The sequence below is a fragment of the Pelobates fuscus genome, chromosome 1 (genome assembly GCF_036172605.1).
Source record: "Pelobates fuscus isolate aPelFus1 chromosome 1, aPelFus1.pri, whole genome shotgun sequence".
NCBI classification, from domain to species: domain Eukaryota; kingdom Metazoa; phylum Chordata; class Amphibia; order Anura; family Pelobatidae; genus Pelobates; species Pelobates fuscus.
In genome coordinates this window covers 435098250-435117240 of record NC_086317.1, presented here as the reverse complement: position 1 = coordinate 435117240, position 18991 = coordinate 435098250, and positions in this window count along the sequence as shown.

The window sequence follows — 18991 nt, the reverse complement described above, 5'->3', positions numbered from 1 at the left end:
CCACAGTTCCAGGGCTCTGCACAGAAACAACCTCAGACACCTCCCAACGCTTCTACCATGTACACGCCCATTCACAATTTGTGGGCGTGGCTATTGAGTAAATGCCCCAGCCCTATAATAACTGAGTTTAGCAACTGTCCAATACCCTTTGTGTTTTTCGACCTGGCTAGCCATTGACTTTGATTTTTCCAGTATTTCCTGTGTACCAGACCTTGGTTACATTTGACCATGATGACTTGTTTCCTGTTTTGTAACCAGACTCCGGCGATGTTTGACATTAATTTTGTTTCCTGTTACTCTATGCCTAGGCCCAGTAAGTTTGTGACCTAGAGTTACAATTATCCCATACCAGTGTTTTTCTATTGCTATTGTTTTCATACGCTCCCTGGTCTGAATAAACGTATTATTAATTTTCATACTTCCTAGTTCCTGTTTTGCGTTGGAAACTCTAAGATATGGTAATATGCCTAATTATCTCATCTCACTTTGCTTTGTTAGGATTGTTTCCTTGTATCTTGCTGAGAATCCTAACGCACCGTGACAGACAATCCCAGTAGACTAAAGTATCTAGTATCTTCCCCTGCACACATATTGTATTTTTTTGTAAAATTTATTTTTGGAAGTGGGTTTACCATTTTGTGTTAGAGCAAGGCAAATTTTCATTGTTCCTAGGGCCCTTTAAAAAGCAAGTTTCCTCTCTGACATACCTCAAGTGGCCTCCAACCGAATTGCTAGATATTAACACACACTGTCGCCTCAGAGCCTGGTGCACCTCGATACTTGTCACCTCCTTGACTCCCTCTCAACTATTCACTTTCTTCCTATCTTCCTTTCCCTTCACTCTATCATCTCCTCACACTCCAGTCTCACACCGGACCGGTACCTGCTGAGATAGTTGGATACACTACCTACCAAATTATAGGCCACCTATAAGCAACCGTCCAACAACGACTTACGGACAGTTACTGTAACGGACCGTTTCAGCCTAAAAGGGGAAAAATGCGTTTAGGCGATAATCCCCTTTTTCATAGACCAGCAGCTACCATAAGCACCAACTTCCCGAACTCCCAAACTGCACGAATTCACCAACTCTCGAACAGCAGACACACGAACCCTGGAAGCAGCCGAACAGGAAAAGCAATATGGACAGCTTACACTCCTGGCAGTCGGCATACAGTCCACCAATTGTAACGGACCGTTTCAGCCTAAAAGGGGAAAAATGCGTTTAGGCGATAATCCCCTTTTTCATAGACCAGCAGCTACCATAAGCACCAACTTCCCGAACTCCCAAACTGCACGAATTCACCAACTCTCGAACAGCAGACACACGAACCCTGGAAGCAGCCGAACAGGAAAAGCAATATGGACAGCTTACACTCCTGGCAGTCGGCATACAGTCCCCTTCCCCCCAAGAAAGAGACACACTCCAGCTTCAGGGTTAAACAGCAACTCATTTACTCAGGGCTACCTGCCCAGTATTTATGCAGGTCTCCCACCTGGTGGACACTCCCCTAGGGGACCAAATGGAAGACTGTAACAAAGGACAGACATAAACCAATTACAGACACACAGCAGTAAACATTCCCACAATACATCCTGGTTTCCTCCCTTCTGCCCTGGAGATAATTGGAGAAGTAATCCAATTACCTCCCAAGCCAGAAACCAAACTCCATTACACATGTGGGAACCTAAATACAGTATTATGTTTTAAAATATATAAAGTCACTTTGATTACACCCAACACAGACATGTTACATATCCCCAGATAGCTCAGGTCTGGGTGCACATTATTAGGTGAATGGCACCCAGACTACATGAATACAGTTTAATCGCCATGGAGCCAAAGTCTTTAATCACACAAATAGGCTCCATGGCATGGCTATCTGGGTTACTGCAATTCACATGAAACATAAAATACAGAGTGAACGGCTGTTCGGCTACATCCCCACGAATAGGAACCAGGAGACGGACGGCTCAGCGGTGTTCATGCAAATAAGTGTCCATTTATAGTTCCATAGAATCCTCGCTGAACACCGCTGGTCTTTCGCACGATTAAAATGGCCGCCGCCTCGTGGTCGGCAAACGAACAAAGGCCACCCAGCGTTCATCAATTAAGCTGCGGTTAACCGCAGCTTCTGGGCGGTTAATTGACGGCACACTCCAGCTCCTAGGTGGTCCCTCATACGGTAGTTTGTTCGGTAGCTGGAATCCACCGAACACCCCGGCTGAAAGGCACGAATATGCCTTTCTGCAGGTAACATCAGCTTTTTAAAGTCTGGTCCATAGTCCAAAGGAAGCAGGCGAGCAACCAGGCTTCTCCAGCTCATAGTGGCGAGGTTGGTTTCGCCACACTTCTCCCCTTTACCAATTAGACTAACAGGGTACCTGACCTCCTGCCGGTCAGTGCCCTGGTTAGTCCAGCAACCCACCCATGAAGCACAAACAGCAGTACCTCCCACCCACAATAACTGGTTACTACACCTGGGTAGAGGAGAACTTTGTCCAGGTCCAGGTGCCTCACCACGGCTGTGTGGGGGACTGGTAGTCTGCCTTGGTGGGTTGCTGAGTGGGCAGAGACCAGCGGTACTCTGCCCTGGTGCCAGCGCTACCACTGAAGTAGCCTGATTGGAGCCTGGTTGTGGGAGGGGGAGACCGACCGTCTCCCCTCTGGGTACACAGCTCTGCTGCTGGAGACAGACTGTCTCCCCTTTGGCTAAACAGCCCTGTCGTGGGGGGGCAGGACCGACCGTCCCTACCCCCTGTGCTGGAAGTGCAGAGACCACTGTCCCATCTGCACAGGTGTGGGGCTTACAGTCTCCCCCTGGTACATTAAGCTGCCGCTGGGGAGAGGTGGTGACCAGCTCCTCTCCCATTAGAACACTCTGCCGCTGGGGAATGGAGACTGGGCTCTCTATTCCCTGTACATTAATGATCCGCCGCTGGGGAGAGGTGGTAACAATATCCTCTCCCATACATACTTCCCGTCTCTGTGGAGGGAGACCGACTGTCTCTCCTCCCAGCACAGAGTCCTGCTGAGGGGGAAAGGGGGCTGGGCTCTCCATTCCCTGCTGGATACTCTGCCGCTGGGGAATGGAGACTGGGCTCCCAATTCCCAACAAATCACACTGCCGCTGGGGAGGGAGGACGGCCCCTTCAGCTCCCTGTAACTTGGGCGCAGAGACCACGGTCCCATCTGCGCTGGTGTGGGGCTTACTGTCTCCCCTTGGTGTGCTAAGCTGCCGCTGGGGAGAGGGGGTAACAAACTCCTCTCCCTTACACACTTTCAGCCGCTGGGGAGCAGGGCTGACCCTCTGTACTCCCTGTAGGCAGGGCGCAGAGACCACGGTCCCATCTGCGTTTGTAGGGGGCTTACTTTCTCCCCTTGGTGAGCTGTGCTGCCGCTGGGGAGAGGGAATAACAAACTCCTCTCCCTTACACACCTTCAACCGCTGGGGAGAGGGGATAACAGGCTCCTCTCCCTGCACCGTAGACTGCCGCTGAGGAGCAAGAACGGCACCTTCAGCTCCCTGTAACGCACACTGCCGCTGGGGATCTGGGCCGACTGCCCAGCATCCCTGTAGGGCCGGTAAAGAGACCGCAGTCCCATCTCCACCTGCCATCTGTGGGTCTTCCCAGGACCAATCCGTGAGGCCCCTCAACATTTGTGAGTAAGGGCCACCTGCTTCCCCACCTGGCAACTCTGGCTGCTGCTGGGGATCTGGGCCGGCTGCCCAGCATCCCGGTGGAGAGACCTTGGTCCCATCTCTACCTGCCTGTTGTGGTTCCTCACAGGACCAGTCTATGAGGACCCCCACTTCGGGTTCCTCCCGCCGCCTCAGGGAAAGACGGCTAACCTCCTCGGATGCAGCCTCTACTCGGCTGCTGTAACGCTCCTGCTGCTGAGCATACTTCCTCTCTTTTGCCAACCGGAATTCTCGGTCCAGCCTTGTGTTTCGCTCGGCCATGACCTGGTTCCAGATCACTCGGCGTGTCTCCATGGGTATATCATCCCCATACTCGGCCACTCGCTGCCTCACCTCGGCCAGCCAATCATCTCCAGAGCCAGAACCTTCCATACTAGTCTGCTCCCAGGGGCGCTGCACGAGTGCTAGCGTTGCCCTCAATTTGTAAATCCAAACAGTGTCTCTGAGCTGCTTTACCTCGCACTAGGACGCCATCCCACCGCTTGCCACCAATGTAACGGACCGTTTCAGCCTAAAAGGGGAAAAATGCGTTTAGGCGATAATCCCCTTTTTCATAGACCAGCAGCTACCATAAGCACCAACTTCCCGAACTCCCAAACTGCACGAATTCACCAACTCTCGAACAGCAGACACACGAACCCTGGAAGCAGCCGAACAGGAAAAGCAATATGGACAGCTTACACTCCTGGCAGTCGGCATACAGTCCACCAATTGTAACGGACCGTTTCAGCCTAAAAGGGGAAAAATGCGTTTAGGCGATAAGCCCCTTTTTCATAGACCAGCAGCTACCATAAGCACCAACTTCCCGAACTCCCAAACTGCACGAATTCACCAACTCTCGAACAGCAGACACACGAACCCTGGAAGCAGCCGAACAGGAAAAGCAATATGGACAGCTTACACTCCTGGCAGTCGGCATACAGTCCCCTTCCCCCCAAGAAAGAGACACACTCCAGCTTCAGGGTTAAACAGCAACTCATTTACTCAGGGCTACCTGCCCAGTATTTATGCAGGTCTCCCACCTGGTGGACACTCCCCTAGGGGACCAAATGGAAGACTGTAACAAAGGACAGACATAAACCAATTACAGACACACAGCAGTAAACATTCCCACAATACATCCTGGTTTCCTCCCTTCTGCCCTGGAGATAATTGGAGAAGTAATCCAATTACCTCCCAAGCCAGAAACCAAACTCCATTACACATGTGGGAACCTAAATACAGTATTATGTTTTAAAATATATAAAGTCACTTTGATTACACCCAACACAGACATGTTACATATCCCCAGATAGCTCAGGTCTGGGTGCACATTATTAGGTGAATGGCACCCAGACTACATGAATACAGTTTAATCGCCATGGAGCCAAAGTCTTTAATCACACAAATAGGCTCCATGGCATGGCTATCTGGGTTACTGCAATTCACATGAAACATAAAATACAGAGTGAACGGCTGTTCGGCTACATCCCCACGAATAGGAACCAGGAGACGGACGGCTCAGCGGTGTTCATGCAAATAAGTGTCCATTTATAGTTCCATAGAATCCTCGCTGAACACCGCTGGTCTTTCGCACGATTAAAATGGCCGCCGCCTCGTGGTCGGCAAACGAACAAAGGCCACCCAGCGTTCATCAATTAAGCTGCGGTTAACCGCAGCTTCTGGGCGGTTAATTGACGGCACACTCCAGCTCCTAGGTGGTCCCTCATACGGTAGTTTGTTCGGTAGCTGGAATCCACCGAACACCCCGGCTGAAAGGCACGAATATGCCTTTCTGCAGGTAACATCAGCTTTTTAAAGTCTGGTCCATAGTCCAAAGGAAGCAGGCGAGCAACCAGGCTTCTCCAGCTCATAGTGGCGAGGTTGGTTTCGCCACACTTCTCCCCTTTACCAATTAGACTAACAGGGTACCTGACCTCCTGCCGGTCAGTGCCCTGGTTAGTCCAGCAACCCACCCATGAAGCACAAACAGCAGTACCTCCCACCCACAATAACTGGTTACTACACCTGGGTAGAGGAGAACTTTGTCCAGGTCCAGGTGCCTCACCACGGCTGTGTGGGGGACTGGTAGTCTGCCTTGGTGGGTTGCTGAGTGGGCAGAGACCAGCGGTACTCTGCCCTGGTGCCAGCGCTACCACTGAAGTAGCCTGATTGGAGCCTGGTTGTGGGAGGGGGAGACCGACCGTCTCCCCTCTGGGTACACAGCTCTGCTGCTGGAGACAGACTGTCTCCCCTTTGGCTAAACAGCCCTGTCGTGGGGGGGCAGGACCGACCGTCCCTACCCCCTGTGCTGGAAGTGCAGAGACCACTGTCCCATCTGCACAGGTGTGGGGCTTACAGTCTCCCCCTGGTACATTAAGCTGCCGCTGGGGAGAGGTGGTGACCAGCTCCTCTCCCATTAGAACACTCTGCCGCTGGGGAATGGAGACTGGGCTCTCTATTCCCTGTACATTAATGATCCGCCGCTGGGGAGAGGTGGTAACAATATCCTCTCCCATACATACTTCCCGTCTCTGTGGAGGGAGACCGACTGTCTCTCCTCCCAGCACAGAGTCCTGCTGAGGGGGAAAGGGGGCTGGGCTCTCCATTCCCTGCTGGATACTCTGCCGCTGGGGAATGGAGACTGGGCTCCCAATTCCCAACAAATCACACTGCCGCTGGGGAGGGAGGACGGCCCCTTCAGCTCCCTGTAACTTGGGCGCAGAGACCACGGTCCCATCTGCGCTGGTGTGGGGCTTACTGTCTCCCCTTGGTGTGCTAAGCTGCCGCTGGGGAGAGGGGGTAACAAACTCCTCTCCCTTACACACTTTCAGCCGCTGGGGAGCAGGGCTGACCCTCTGTACTCCCTGTAGGCAGGGCGCAGAGACCACGGTCCCATCTGCGTTTGTAGGGGGCTTACTTTCTCCCCTTGGTGAGCTGTGCTGCCGCTGGGGAGAGGGAATAACAAACTCCTCTCCCTTACACACCTTCAACCGCTGGGGAGAGGGGATAACAGGCTCCTCTCCCTGCACCGTAGACTGCCGCTGAGGAGCAAGAACGGCACCTTCAGCTCCCTGTAACGCACACTGCCGCTGGGGATCTGGGCCGACTGCCCAGCATCCCTGTAGGGCCGGTAAAGAGACCGCAGTCCCATCTCCACCTGCCATCTGTGGGTCTTCCCAGGACCAATCCGTGAGGCCCCTCAACATTTGTGAGTAAGGGCCACCTGCTTCCCCACCTGGCAACTCTGGCTGCTGCTGGGGATCTGGGCCGGCTGCCCAGCATCCCGGTGGAGAGACCTTGGTCCCATCTCTACCTGCCTGTTGTGGTTCCTCACAGGACCAGTCTATGAGGACCCCCACTTCGGGTTCCTCCCGCCGCCTCAGGGAAAGACGGCTAACCTCCTCGGATGCAGCCTCTACTCGGCTGCTGTAACGCTCCTGCTGCTGAGCATACTTCCTCTCTTTTGCCAACCGGAATTCTCGGTCCAGCCTTGTGTTTCGCTCGGCCATGACCTGGTTCCAGATCACTCGGCGTGTCTCCATGGGTATATCATCCCCATACTCGGCCACTCGCTGCCTCACCTCGGCCAGCCAATCATCTCCAGAGCCAGAACCTTCCATACTAGTCTGCTCCCAGGGGCGCTGCACGAGTGCTAGCGTTGCCCTCAATTTGTAAATCCAAACAGTGTCTCTGAGCTGCTTTACCTCGCACTAGGACGCCATCCCACCGCTTGCCACCAATGTAACGGACCGTTTCAGCCTAAAAGGGGAAAAATGCGTTTAGGCGATAATCCCCTTTTTCATAGACCAGCAGCTACCATAAGCACCAACTTCCCGAACTCCCAAACTGCACGAATTCACCAACTCTCGAACAGCAGACACACGAACCCTGGAAGCAGCCGAACAGGAAAAGCAATATGGACAGCTTACACTCCTGGCAGTCGGCATACAGTCCACCAATTGTAACGGACCGTTTCAGCCTAAAAGGGGAAAAATGCGTTTAGGCGATAATCCCCTTTTTCATAGACCAGCAGCTACCATAAGCACCAACTTCCCGAACTCCCAAACTGCACGAATTCACCAACTCTCGAACAGCAGACACACGAACCCTGGAAGCAGCCGAACAGGAAAAGCAATATGGACAGCTTACACTCCTGGCAGTCGGCATACAGTCCCCTTCCCCCCAAGAAAGAGACACACTCCAGCTTCAGGGTTAAACAGCAACTCATTTACTCAGGGCTACCTGCCCAGTATTTATGCAGGTCTCCCACCTGGTGGACACTCCCCTAGGGGACCAAATGGAAGACTGTAACAAAGGACAGACATAAACCAATTACAGACACACAGCAGTAAACATTCCCACAATACATCCTGGTTTCCTCCCTTCTGCCCTGGAGATAATTGGAGAAGTAATCCAATTACCTCCCAAGCCAGAAACCAAACTCCATTACACATGTGGGAACCTAAATACAGTATTATGTTTTAAAATATATAAAGTCACTTTGATTACACCCAACACAGACATGTTACATATCCCCAGATAGCTCAGGTCTGGGTGCACATTATTAGGTGAATGGCACCCAGACTACATGAATACAGTTTAATCGCCATGGAGCCAAAGTCTTTAATCACACAAATAGGCTCCATGGCATGGCTATCTGGGTTACTGCAATTCACATGAAACATAAAATACAGAGTGAACGGCTGTTCGGCTACATCCCCACGAATAGGAACCAGGAGACGGACGGCTCAGCGGTGTTCATGCAAATAAGTGTCCATTTATAGTTCCATAGAATCCTCGCTGAACACCGCTGGTCTTTCGCACGATTAAAATGGCCGCCGCCTCGTGGTCGGCAAACGAACAAAGGCCACCCAGCGTTCATCAATTAAGCTGCGGTTAACCGCAGCTTCTGGGCGGTTAATTGACGGCACACTCCAGCTCCTAGGTGGTCCCTCATACGGTAGTTTGTTCGGTAGCTGGAATCCACCGAACACCCCGGCTGAAAGGCACGAATATGCCTTTCTGCAGGTAACATCAGCTTTTTAAAGTCTGGTCCATAGTCCAAAGGAAGCAGGCGAGCAACCAGGCTTCTCCAGCTCATAGTGGCGAGGTTGGTTTCGCCACAGTTACTTTTACACGAGTCACAGGCGCTCGATCGGTCTGAGATAAATGATACAATAGATATTGTTGGCAAGTTAGCATATTATAGTCCACTTTAGTTCAATCTCAGTTGACTCACAACCACAGAAGAAAGTTCTAGAGCCCGAGAACATAACGTTGGATGCATGTTGACGGTACACAAAGCCAAGCTATGCAGGAATAGAGGGCAATTTTGAATATCATACCACTGTATAACCTGTATATGTGATATCATATGTTTCCGGCATGCCATACTATGTACAAATCTTATGTCATATGCATCAACCAAAAATAAAGTATTTAAAAAAAAAAAAAGAAAAAAAAGCAAGTTTCACCTGTTAATTTTTGCCAGTTTATTTTTTAGCTTACCAGTAAATGTCAGAAATGTTTTGAGGGTGCAATGTAGGGTACAGTTTTAATTAACAAATGTATCTCCACTGCACTTCTGAAGTGATGAGATCACATATTCCTAAGATACCCAAATGTGCATGGGCATCGTTCAAGCAAAAGATCTTAGAACATTTGACAGTTATAATGGCTGCCAAGCTGTGCTACTTTGGATTTGATGGCAAGGCAAAAAAATTACAAAATTAAAAGCACAACCAATAAATAAACATTTTATTTATTTGACTGCTATCTGCAAAGTGCATATAATATGTATGTGACAATCACAACTCAAGTGCAAAACAGTGAAAAATATGTAAAGAAAAAACTTCACTTTAAGGACCACTATAGGCACCCAGACCACTTCAGCTTAATGAAGTGGACTGGGTGCCAGGTCCAGCTAGGGTTAACCCATTTTTTTTATAAACATAGCAGTTTTAGAGAAACTGCTATGTTTATAAATGGGTTAATCCAGCCCTCAAATCCTCTAGTGGCTGTCTCACTGACAGCCGCTAGAGGCGCTTGCGTGATTCTCACTGTGAAAATCACAGTGAGAGCACGCAAGCGTCCATAGGAAAGCATTGATAATGTTTTCCTATGAGACCGGCTGAATGCGCGCGCAGCTCTTGCCGCGCGTGTGCATTCAGCCGAATGGGAGGAGAGGAGGAGGATCGGAGGAGGTGAGCTCCCCGACCGGCGCTGGAGAAAGGTACGTTTTAACCCCTTTCCTCTCCCCAGAGCCCGGCGGGAGGGGGTCCCTGAGGGTGGGGGCACCCTCAGGGCACTATAGTGCCAGGAAAACGAGTATGTTTTCCTGGCACTATAGTGGTCCTTTAAAGGACCACTCTAGTGCCAGGAAAGCATACTCGTTTTCCTGGCACTAGAGTACCCTGAGGGTGCCCCCACCCTCAGGGACCCCCTCCCACCCGGCTCTGGAAAGGGGAAAGGGGTTAAATCTTACCTTTTTCCAGCGCTGGGCGGAGAGATCTCCTCCTGCTCTCCTCCTCCGATCCTCCTCTTCTCCTCCCCGTCGGCTGAATGCGCACGCGCGGCAAGAGCTGCGCGCGCATTCAGCCGGTCACATAGGAAAGCATTCATAATGCTTTCCTATGGACGCTGGCGTGCTCTCACTGTGAAAATCACAGTGAGAAGCACGCAAGCGCCTCTAGCGGCTGTCAATGAGACAGCCACTAGAGGACATAGGGGGAAGGCTTAACTAATTGATAAACATAGCAGTTTCTCTGAAACTGCTATGTTTATAAAAAAATTAGTTAACCCTAGCTGGACCTGACACCCATACCACTTCGTTAAGCTGAAGTGGTCTGGGTGCCTAGAGTGGTCCTTTAAAATAGAAAAATTTACCTCTCGTCTTCAAATTCAATGAAAAATAGGGGTATTTTTGCTAAAAGAACATGCGTTCATCTGTGACGCAATCTAGTGTTTGCGTTCCACAGTGTGTTCCACTCTGATTCATGCTTGTTCTTAATATGATCGATCTTGTCCTCATAAATAAAGGAAATACGAGGGGTGAAAAGGGTATGAGAGGGTTTCAATTCACTTAAAAATCCATGGTAAATTTAACACTGTATATTTACATAAAGAATAGTGAAAATAGTTGCCCCAGATATAACATGTAGAACATTGAATGGCAGAATACGGAAATACCAAAATAATCTCAGAAATTATTTCTAAAAAACACATTGTATTTGTGTGGGGCAGAAGATACCATTCCTTTCTAGTATTTTGGTTTTTTTTATACGTTCGGGAGTTATTTCACACAAACCCACTGTATTAGACTCCCGAAGGAGGACCACCACTGTACCCGATTAGAACCATTACACCAGTGCAATGCGAAACCGCAAGGGAAATGATTCATGAATGCTTCCCCTGGGTGGCCGTGATTTTGTGTAACTAAATACACATGATCGACAAACGCGGGCAGCGGTACTTGACCGTCGAGTGCCTGGAACTCTTTTCGGCTAGGCACTTGCACAATCTCTGGCAAAGATTTTACCGCTGCCTGTCCCAATTCCTGACCAGATATTCGAACAACGTTTGGGAGATGGAAACTACCAACTGGGGCGGGGAGCGTTCGCTCCCTTAAACCAAGAAAAGACGTTGTACGGTGTTCGCACAGGAAGCCCTGAACAAAGACCGTGTGGAACGCTTATTTCTCTGGAACTGTTTTGGGCTTGCACCTCATGACCGACCGGTCAAAACTTCACCCCGTGGCGATTTGATTTTCCATCGAACGGATTTGAGCGCTATTTGGCCAAGTTGAGAGCTCAGACCAGAGCTAGCTGGGGATATAACTCTTGTGGGGTTCCTCTTCATATTGGGGATACCTTTGGGGGATTGTGTAATATTTTTTATTTTTTTCTGTAGCTGAGAGATAATTGTGGTATAGTTTTCTGACTCAATTATCTGTCAGACACAATGGATTCTGGGAGAAAACCGAGGTATTTTTGCTTCGGAGACCCCATGCTAGGTGACAGTGCATAAAAGCTTTGTATGGACAAATAAAAATCAGATGACTCCCAGAACTTTGACTCATCCAGTGGGGGAATACAAGCTTGATCATATAACAGTTCCAGTTACTTAGAGGAGAAAATGGCAAAGGTAACCAGTCTGGTTACCCGGTTCCGCTCCACTGTACATTGCAATAGTTGTCAGAAATGTAATTGGAAAAACTTGTGGGCAGAACAAGTTATTATTATTGGTATTTATATAGCGCCAACTAATTCCGCAGGGCTTTCCAATATTATGAAAGGGGGGGGATTTACAATAAATGAGACAATTACACAGTGACACATGAGTAATAGGTAGATTAGGGCCTTGCTCAAACTAGCTTACAGTCTAGAGGAGGTGGGGTACAAATACACAACAGGGCAGCACGGTGACAGACACCAAACAAGGTGGAAAAGTAGCAAAGCTGGAGGTGAGAGTTTAGTTAAGACCCATTGGAGGGGAGGAGAGAAAGCTTTTGGATTAACAAAGTAAAAATACTACAACCGTGTGGGTTAAATATAGACATAGATCTGTGGAGCTTTTTAGATGTGTAATAGTTATATATTTGCACCTTTCTGGTAATATTCTATTTTTAAAAAAGTTTTACAGCTTTTTAATTGCTTTTATTTATTTATACAAATATACGGTATATATATATATATATATGCGCGCACTACATATTTTTGTATAATTTTGGTATACATCTATTTTTTATTTGTGCTCAGAATTTATCTAATACGTAATGGAATGTAGAAGGAGAAGCAAAGTTGGTTGAGGTGTGCCGAAACCAACGTACGAGTAGGCCTGTAAAAGAGGGCCCACAAAGGTGAATTGTTAATATAGATGGGTGTAGGGGGCTAGGGTTTATATAGGATCATAACTCCTCCCACAAATTCAGACCAAATGGCCTTCCAACTTGTGCTCGGAATTTATCTAATACGTAATGGAATGTAGAAGGAGAAGCAAAGTTGGTTGATTTGTGCCGAAACCAACGTACGAGTAGGCCTGCAAAAGAGGGCAAAAAGAGAATTCAAAGAAAACACACTTTATGCAAGTTAAATACAGCGTGGTACTGAAAGCTTGTAAGGAGCTTTTACTCTGATTGAGGTATATATGTAACTGCGCTGAGGATTAGCCGTGGCCCCATCACTTAGTGATGTAGACTGGGGTGTAAGAGCTTGAAGCTGCTGATGCAGCACTTTGTGACAGAAAGACCAGCAAAGGAAGCCATGATGTATCTCCACCTTAATGGAAGGTTTAGACGTGGAGTAGTGGATTAGGACTGATAGTGTGTGGTTGACCTTGGAGACATAAAGCGGTGTGACAGCATAGGAGGTTTAAGTAAGATGCTTGATTTGTAGGTTTGGAGAAAGAGGCAAAAAAAACCAACATATTGTAACTGCAAGAGTCTTGATTCAAGCAAACTCTAATTGTGATATGTACAATATACAAGGCCCTGGCGTGAGTGATAGAGTAGTCGTGAAACTGCGTGAAGCGTGCACACCTGTACGTGGTGAAATTGTGTGCTTAGTCCAAGATTAGCTCATGGAATGGTGGTATCTTGGATGGTATGTAGTGTATCGTAGGGAGTGCCTGAAAGAAAACCTTAAATTGAGAGCGTGCAAAGTGTCAGCAGTTGTGTAGTGGACACCAGGAATAAAAATGTAGACTAGAAAGAACTGAGGGGTTGCTACCTGCGAAATCAGCCTGCGAATCAGCCACAGTGGCGGTGAGTATAACCGCCGTTGCTAATGAAATCGCAGGCTGCGGAGTTGTCAGAGCAGCATTTAACAGCCTTGCCAGTCCAAAGATGAGGGTGGCCGCCACGTTGGAGTAGATCTCTGACAAAGTAGAAGTCTCTCTAAAGGCCGGCAAGGCATCCGTCACAGTGGGCCAGGCATCCCTAACCCAAGGTTGCCTGGTGACAGAGGGACCCAGAGTGTTGTGAAAAGCAGGCTGTGGTGGTGTGAACACTGTTGGGTGTTTGTGAACCTGCTAAATCAACAAAATTCATCCAGATAGTGGATGTCCTGAATATTTTTAGGAGCGGCCAGCAGAGTGATTGTGCGAAGATGTTGAATACTTAGGGCTGCTCCTAGAGCCAAACGTAGACAAGGTGCCATTGTGGAGGGTGAATAGGTAGTAGATTAACCCCTTAAGGACCAAATTTCTGGAATAAAAGGGGATCATGACATGCCACACATGACATGTGTCCTTAAGGGGTTAAAGGCGTTGGATAAGTCTGATTTGCTCAACCAAGCCTTACTACTTACTGAAGTGATAGCTTGTATGGCTTGGTCGATTTGCGTAGTGCAGTGAGAACTCCTTAACGGGAATGAGGAGTTTTGATGCTGTGAATGGAAGTAGAGTGCGGTGCAGAAGGGGACTATGATCAGACGTATAAAAGGGTATTGTGAATGGCTACCTCGATGGGAATGGTACGCCAAGATGAGAAGTGTGAGGACCGGAAAAGAGGCGATCGTGAAACCAGCGTATGATTGCTGTGGACAGAAGGTGATCCACCGTAAGAGGGTCAGTGGATGTAGATAATAGGTTGGGGCATGAGTGTACCTGTGGGAATAGCGATAAGGCCCGTGTGATTGGAACAGAGTGAGCCGGTGAGACGTATGGAGTAGTGATAGTGGATGGTGGGGGACGGGGAGGGAAATGAGGGGTAAGTCAGACTGTATGACCGAGATCGCCAGGTGAGGGCCTGCCAGGCTTAATGAGACACCTGGTGTGGCTATAGCCTATTCCACTTATCAGCCTGTTGATTGTTTGGAGGCTGGCCGGGATAGCGACCGGGGTCTCCTGATTGGAATCTGAGGAGTAAGCTGATGGCCCTTGTGAACTAGAGCCGGGCCTGGGGACGTTGGCCTGAGCCGTCGTGAGCCTGTGTAGTCCTGCCTTACTGGTAGTGGCTGGAGATGGGATACCCCTGTGACTGAGCTCTGCTGACATTTTTGGAATGTACCAGGTAACTGAGGGTGGAAGGGGTGAGGGATTCCTTTGGAGACCCAGGCCTGACTGGCGTGCTGGGTATTTCGTCCAACAGCAGACCGATTATTGGAATGGATTCTCGTGACATTCTGAAAAAGAAATAATGATTTGGATAAGTAATGTGTCTTAGAGGTGTGGATGAGACCTTCGGAGAACTGGCCTGCTAACTAGTGCCGAAGCGAAAAAAAATTCTAGAACCAAGTGACAGGTGAGGCCCTGATAGTGCCAAGTGGCAGAGAGAGGCTCTACCTATGATTTGGGCTGAGGGAATTTTGTGGCCACTTGATGGCAGGGTGTCGGCCTCTCGGTGACCGTAAGAGATTCAAAATGTGTGCCGTGACTTGGGAAGCCCTAACTGTAGCCCTAAAGAAGGGCGAGCGAGGTAGCTAACTATGATTTGGTCATGAGGCTGAACCTCTGTGTATGAGTTGGGGGTGTAGACCTCGCGGGACCGTAGTATTACTTAGGACACCTAAGGCCAGCGCCTAACCCTCAATGCCAGTTCTCTAGCCTGATGGGGCTTGTCTCTTAGAATGGTGTAGATACTTAACCTTGAGTGTTTGTCATCTTTCTTTGGGCAATGCGCAGGAAGATTACAATATAGTCTTGCTTCTGCAGGGAACGGGCCCGGTCCGGGAAACCTTAGGGGGAAAAGATGCTAGTGGGCCAGAGGCATGCCAATAGTATAATGAGTGTAAAAATGTTGAACCTATGGGTAGGTGTGTATCTAGAGATAATGTAACGTAAGAACTTGGGTAAGCTGAGGGACCTGCACATAGGGACAAGCCCCTGGGTTCCCAAATTAGAGACAGGCCCCTGGGTTCCCACGAATGTGAATATTTTTGAATTAAATGAAGGCGAAGTGAGGCCTTAAGAAGAATCGTAAACGTAGTGAGTAAGATTACCAATACCTGATACTGTAATGCAGGGAACCAGGTAGCCTGTATGTTGTCGATGGCATAGGACTTGGCAAGCTGCGGTAATGACGCAGGTCTAAGTAATGATATGTAGAACTGAATGACAAAAGCATGTACCGTTAAATATGGTAGTAATACGGTGGATTATGATAATGAGATTGTTGTTGACATTTGTGAGGAATCTTAGACCAGGTACGTTTGGAAATTTAGAACCCACTTTGGGAGGTGGGGGGCTGTTTGAGACCGTGGAGGCTGAATGAGGCCTCAAGGGAGGACGTAAAATGGTAAACCTTCTTACCTGTTACAGAAATGCGGGATACTAGGAACCTCTTTTTGGAGCTTTGCTTGAAGAAAAGTATAAGTAGAAGCAAGGTGGTGTAGGTTTGTGTGATTGATTAAATAATCGCAGTGAGGAAACACAGATCTGGCCCGTTTGAAGTTTAGAACCCACTTTGGGAGGTGGGGAGGCTGAATGAGGCCGTGGAGGCTGAATGAGGCCTCGAGGGAAAAGAGAACTGGCAAACCTCCTTACCTGATTCAGTAAAAAAACAAAAAAACATATGCAGACTAAGTGTAAGGAACCAGTATATAAGGACTTTTAAGGAACAGAGGTTTTTTAAAATTGTGCTAATGGTCTGTAATGAGCCTGGTGAAAAAGGACGTAAGGCTTAACCTATGAGCGGAGACCTTAGTTGCGTAGAAGACTAATACATAAGGGAAAGTACAATAGACTAAGTCTCAGCAGGGTATGATAATGCCTGAAGGTGTACTTTATAACTTAACTTATAAGAGAAAGTGGCCAAACTGTGCCTTTAAGAAGATTTACCCTGTAAAAGATAGGTGTCCCATAATTATGTGACCATAGCGGAACATTAGAAACACATATTATTTAACCAGTGGTGACTTTAAGAGCCATATAATAAAAACACATAAATACATATAGGATAAATAATGCGAGTGCTTAGATACGTGAAAGCATAACTATACTATTACAGTAGATTAGTGAATTTAAACACTGTAGCCTCTTGTGTTTGGTAAACAAATGAACAGGAGAACTGTAATGAGAAAGAACTCCTGCATTCGGCTAAATGGAGCATACAAAACAGATTTTTAAATGAAAGCCAATTGTACTTGTGGTCGGATGAACAAACAAACGGATGAAATAGTCGAACGTTAGTACAAAAATAAATGAGAGGAGTGTGTACGCTGCGGTCGGCTGTTAGCCGCACAAATGCAGAAGTACACGAATGGTGTAAAAGCACGAATGGGTAAGTAATAAAGGGAGCCTATCCCCACGTTTTTAGGCCCGAACGTGGGAAACAGCCGAACGCCATTTCCCACGTTTATGCTTACGTGGACGTGCTGGTCTCGTGACCGGAAGCCGGGTAGCAAGTGGCGGAGTCGGCTAGAAGCCGGTGGACGGGCACGGAAGACGGAGGCAGGAGCTGCTGGCGACGGACTTCTTGCTGGAGACAGCTTGAGACAGAACTTGGCGGGAATGATGAACCGGAAGTGCAGGTAACTATGGAGACGACAAACAGCTTGCACAACAAAGGTAAGTAGGGGGGTAGGGTTTTTATAGGATCATAACTCCTCTTACAAATTCAGGCCAAATGGCCTTCCAACATATGTAGAAATAGATTATTTAATTTGGAGGAATGATGCAACTTTATTATATCTTACAAAAAAAAAAAAATTAAAAAGTGGTGTGTTATTGCTTCTTATTTTTATTAAATGTGCAAGAGTATTTGACAACAGTGAGTTCCCCTATCACCTTAAGCAAAACATATATAACAATATAATAAAAGTCATACATCCAAGAGTGAGCACACAATAAAATACTGAAGTACAAAAATACATTGAGACTTCCTTGTATAAAATGTAATGATGACTACAGGAGTCTAGTTTAACACATGTTAAAATGAAGTGAAGAGCTGTGCCAGTCTCTATAGTATATGCTCCAAGGTGCCAATTCTGGGTAGGATATCCAAAGAAAGAGGGGATGCTGGAATTTTAAAATTGACCAAAATTGTATAATTGACCAAATGGACCAAAATTTACCAATAATTAAAGCAGTGCAAAGTAAGCAATAGATAAAAAGAAAAACAACGCTAAGTCCATATAAAAGTCGAGGAGACGCGTTTCGAACATCCTCGCAGTCTTCTTCAGTGCAGGTTAGAGCATCCCCTCATTACATTTTATACAACGAAGTCTCATCCTATTTTTATACATAAGTATTTTATTTTGTACTCACTATTGAGTGTGATTTGTATTAAATATTATATCTTGGGTTACTGTTTTCACTATTCTTTATGTAAGCATACATACAGTGTTGAATTTACCATGCTTTTTAAATTACCAGAAATCCTCTCATAACCTTCCTACCCCTTGTTTTTCCTTTATTTATGAGGACAAGATCAATCATATTAAGAACCTCATGAATAAATAGAGTGGAACACAACACTTTTTTATTAGATTTAGCCGCAGATGAAATCCATGGCGATGTCATCGCGCCCAGAACTAAATGTGGAAGATTGCACTCAGCTGGAGGAAAGAAGCACCAAAATGAATGGAATGAACACTTTTTTTTTTTGTCAATCTTTCTTTTATTGAGACATGCAGAATACAGGGTACAGAATAAAGAAGGGCATTTTTGTACAGAGTGGGAGCAAGACAACATAAGAAAGCATCTCCTTTGAGTGTCGGTCTCATTTTATATTAATAGAGTGAAGTACATTTATGATAACAAGTTAAACGGTCAGTAATGAATGAGTAGTACATTAGCTGGTCGTCGTATTCGCTGGTAGATCATAAGTGTTATTACTTTTTCATTTATATGGTGTTTAGCTCAGGTTATGTCTAATGCGATAGTGTTTATGCATCTCTTGTCTCACTAGTTGGTCAAGATTGGAGTATGTGTTCTGTATTACAGAATGTGCACAAAATATGTCGGCGTCTAGTGATTCTCGATAGGATAAGCATGAACAATCAAACTAAGCGATAGAGAAGGATTACCTAAGCTGTTTTGTCTCAAGCTTCTTGTAAAAGATGTAACAAGCTAAGTGCTAAAGAGTCTGGTGTTAGTAGCCCTATTAGTACATAGAAGAGATGTTATAAGCTTCATTTTGGTCTAAGAGGTACATACTGGAATCAATATGGCTAGCATGTGAAGACCTGTGAGACTATAGTGTCATAGCAATATAAAGACTTGTAAAACACCATCAGGGTATAAACAGCAAACACAAAAGGGTAAGGTTCAGTGAGGTTAATTTAACTATGCTAGTAAAGTTAAGTCCATACAGTAGGTGACATGTACGGGTGGACGGTTTGATCTCTGCTTATCTAACCGTATATTGC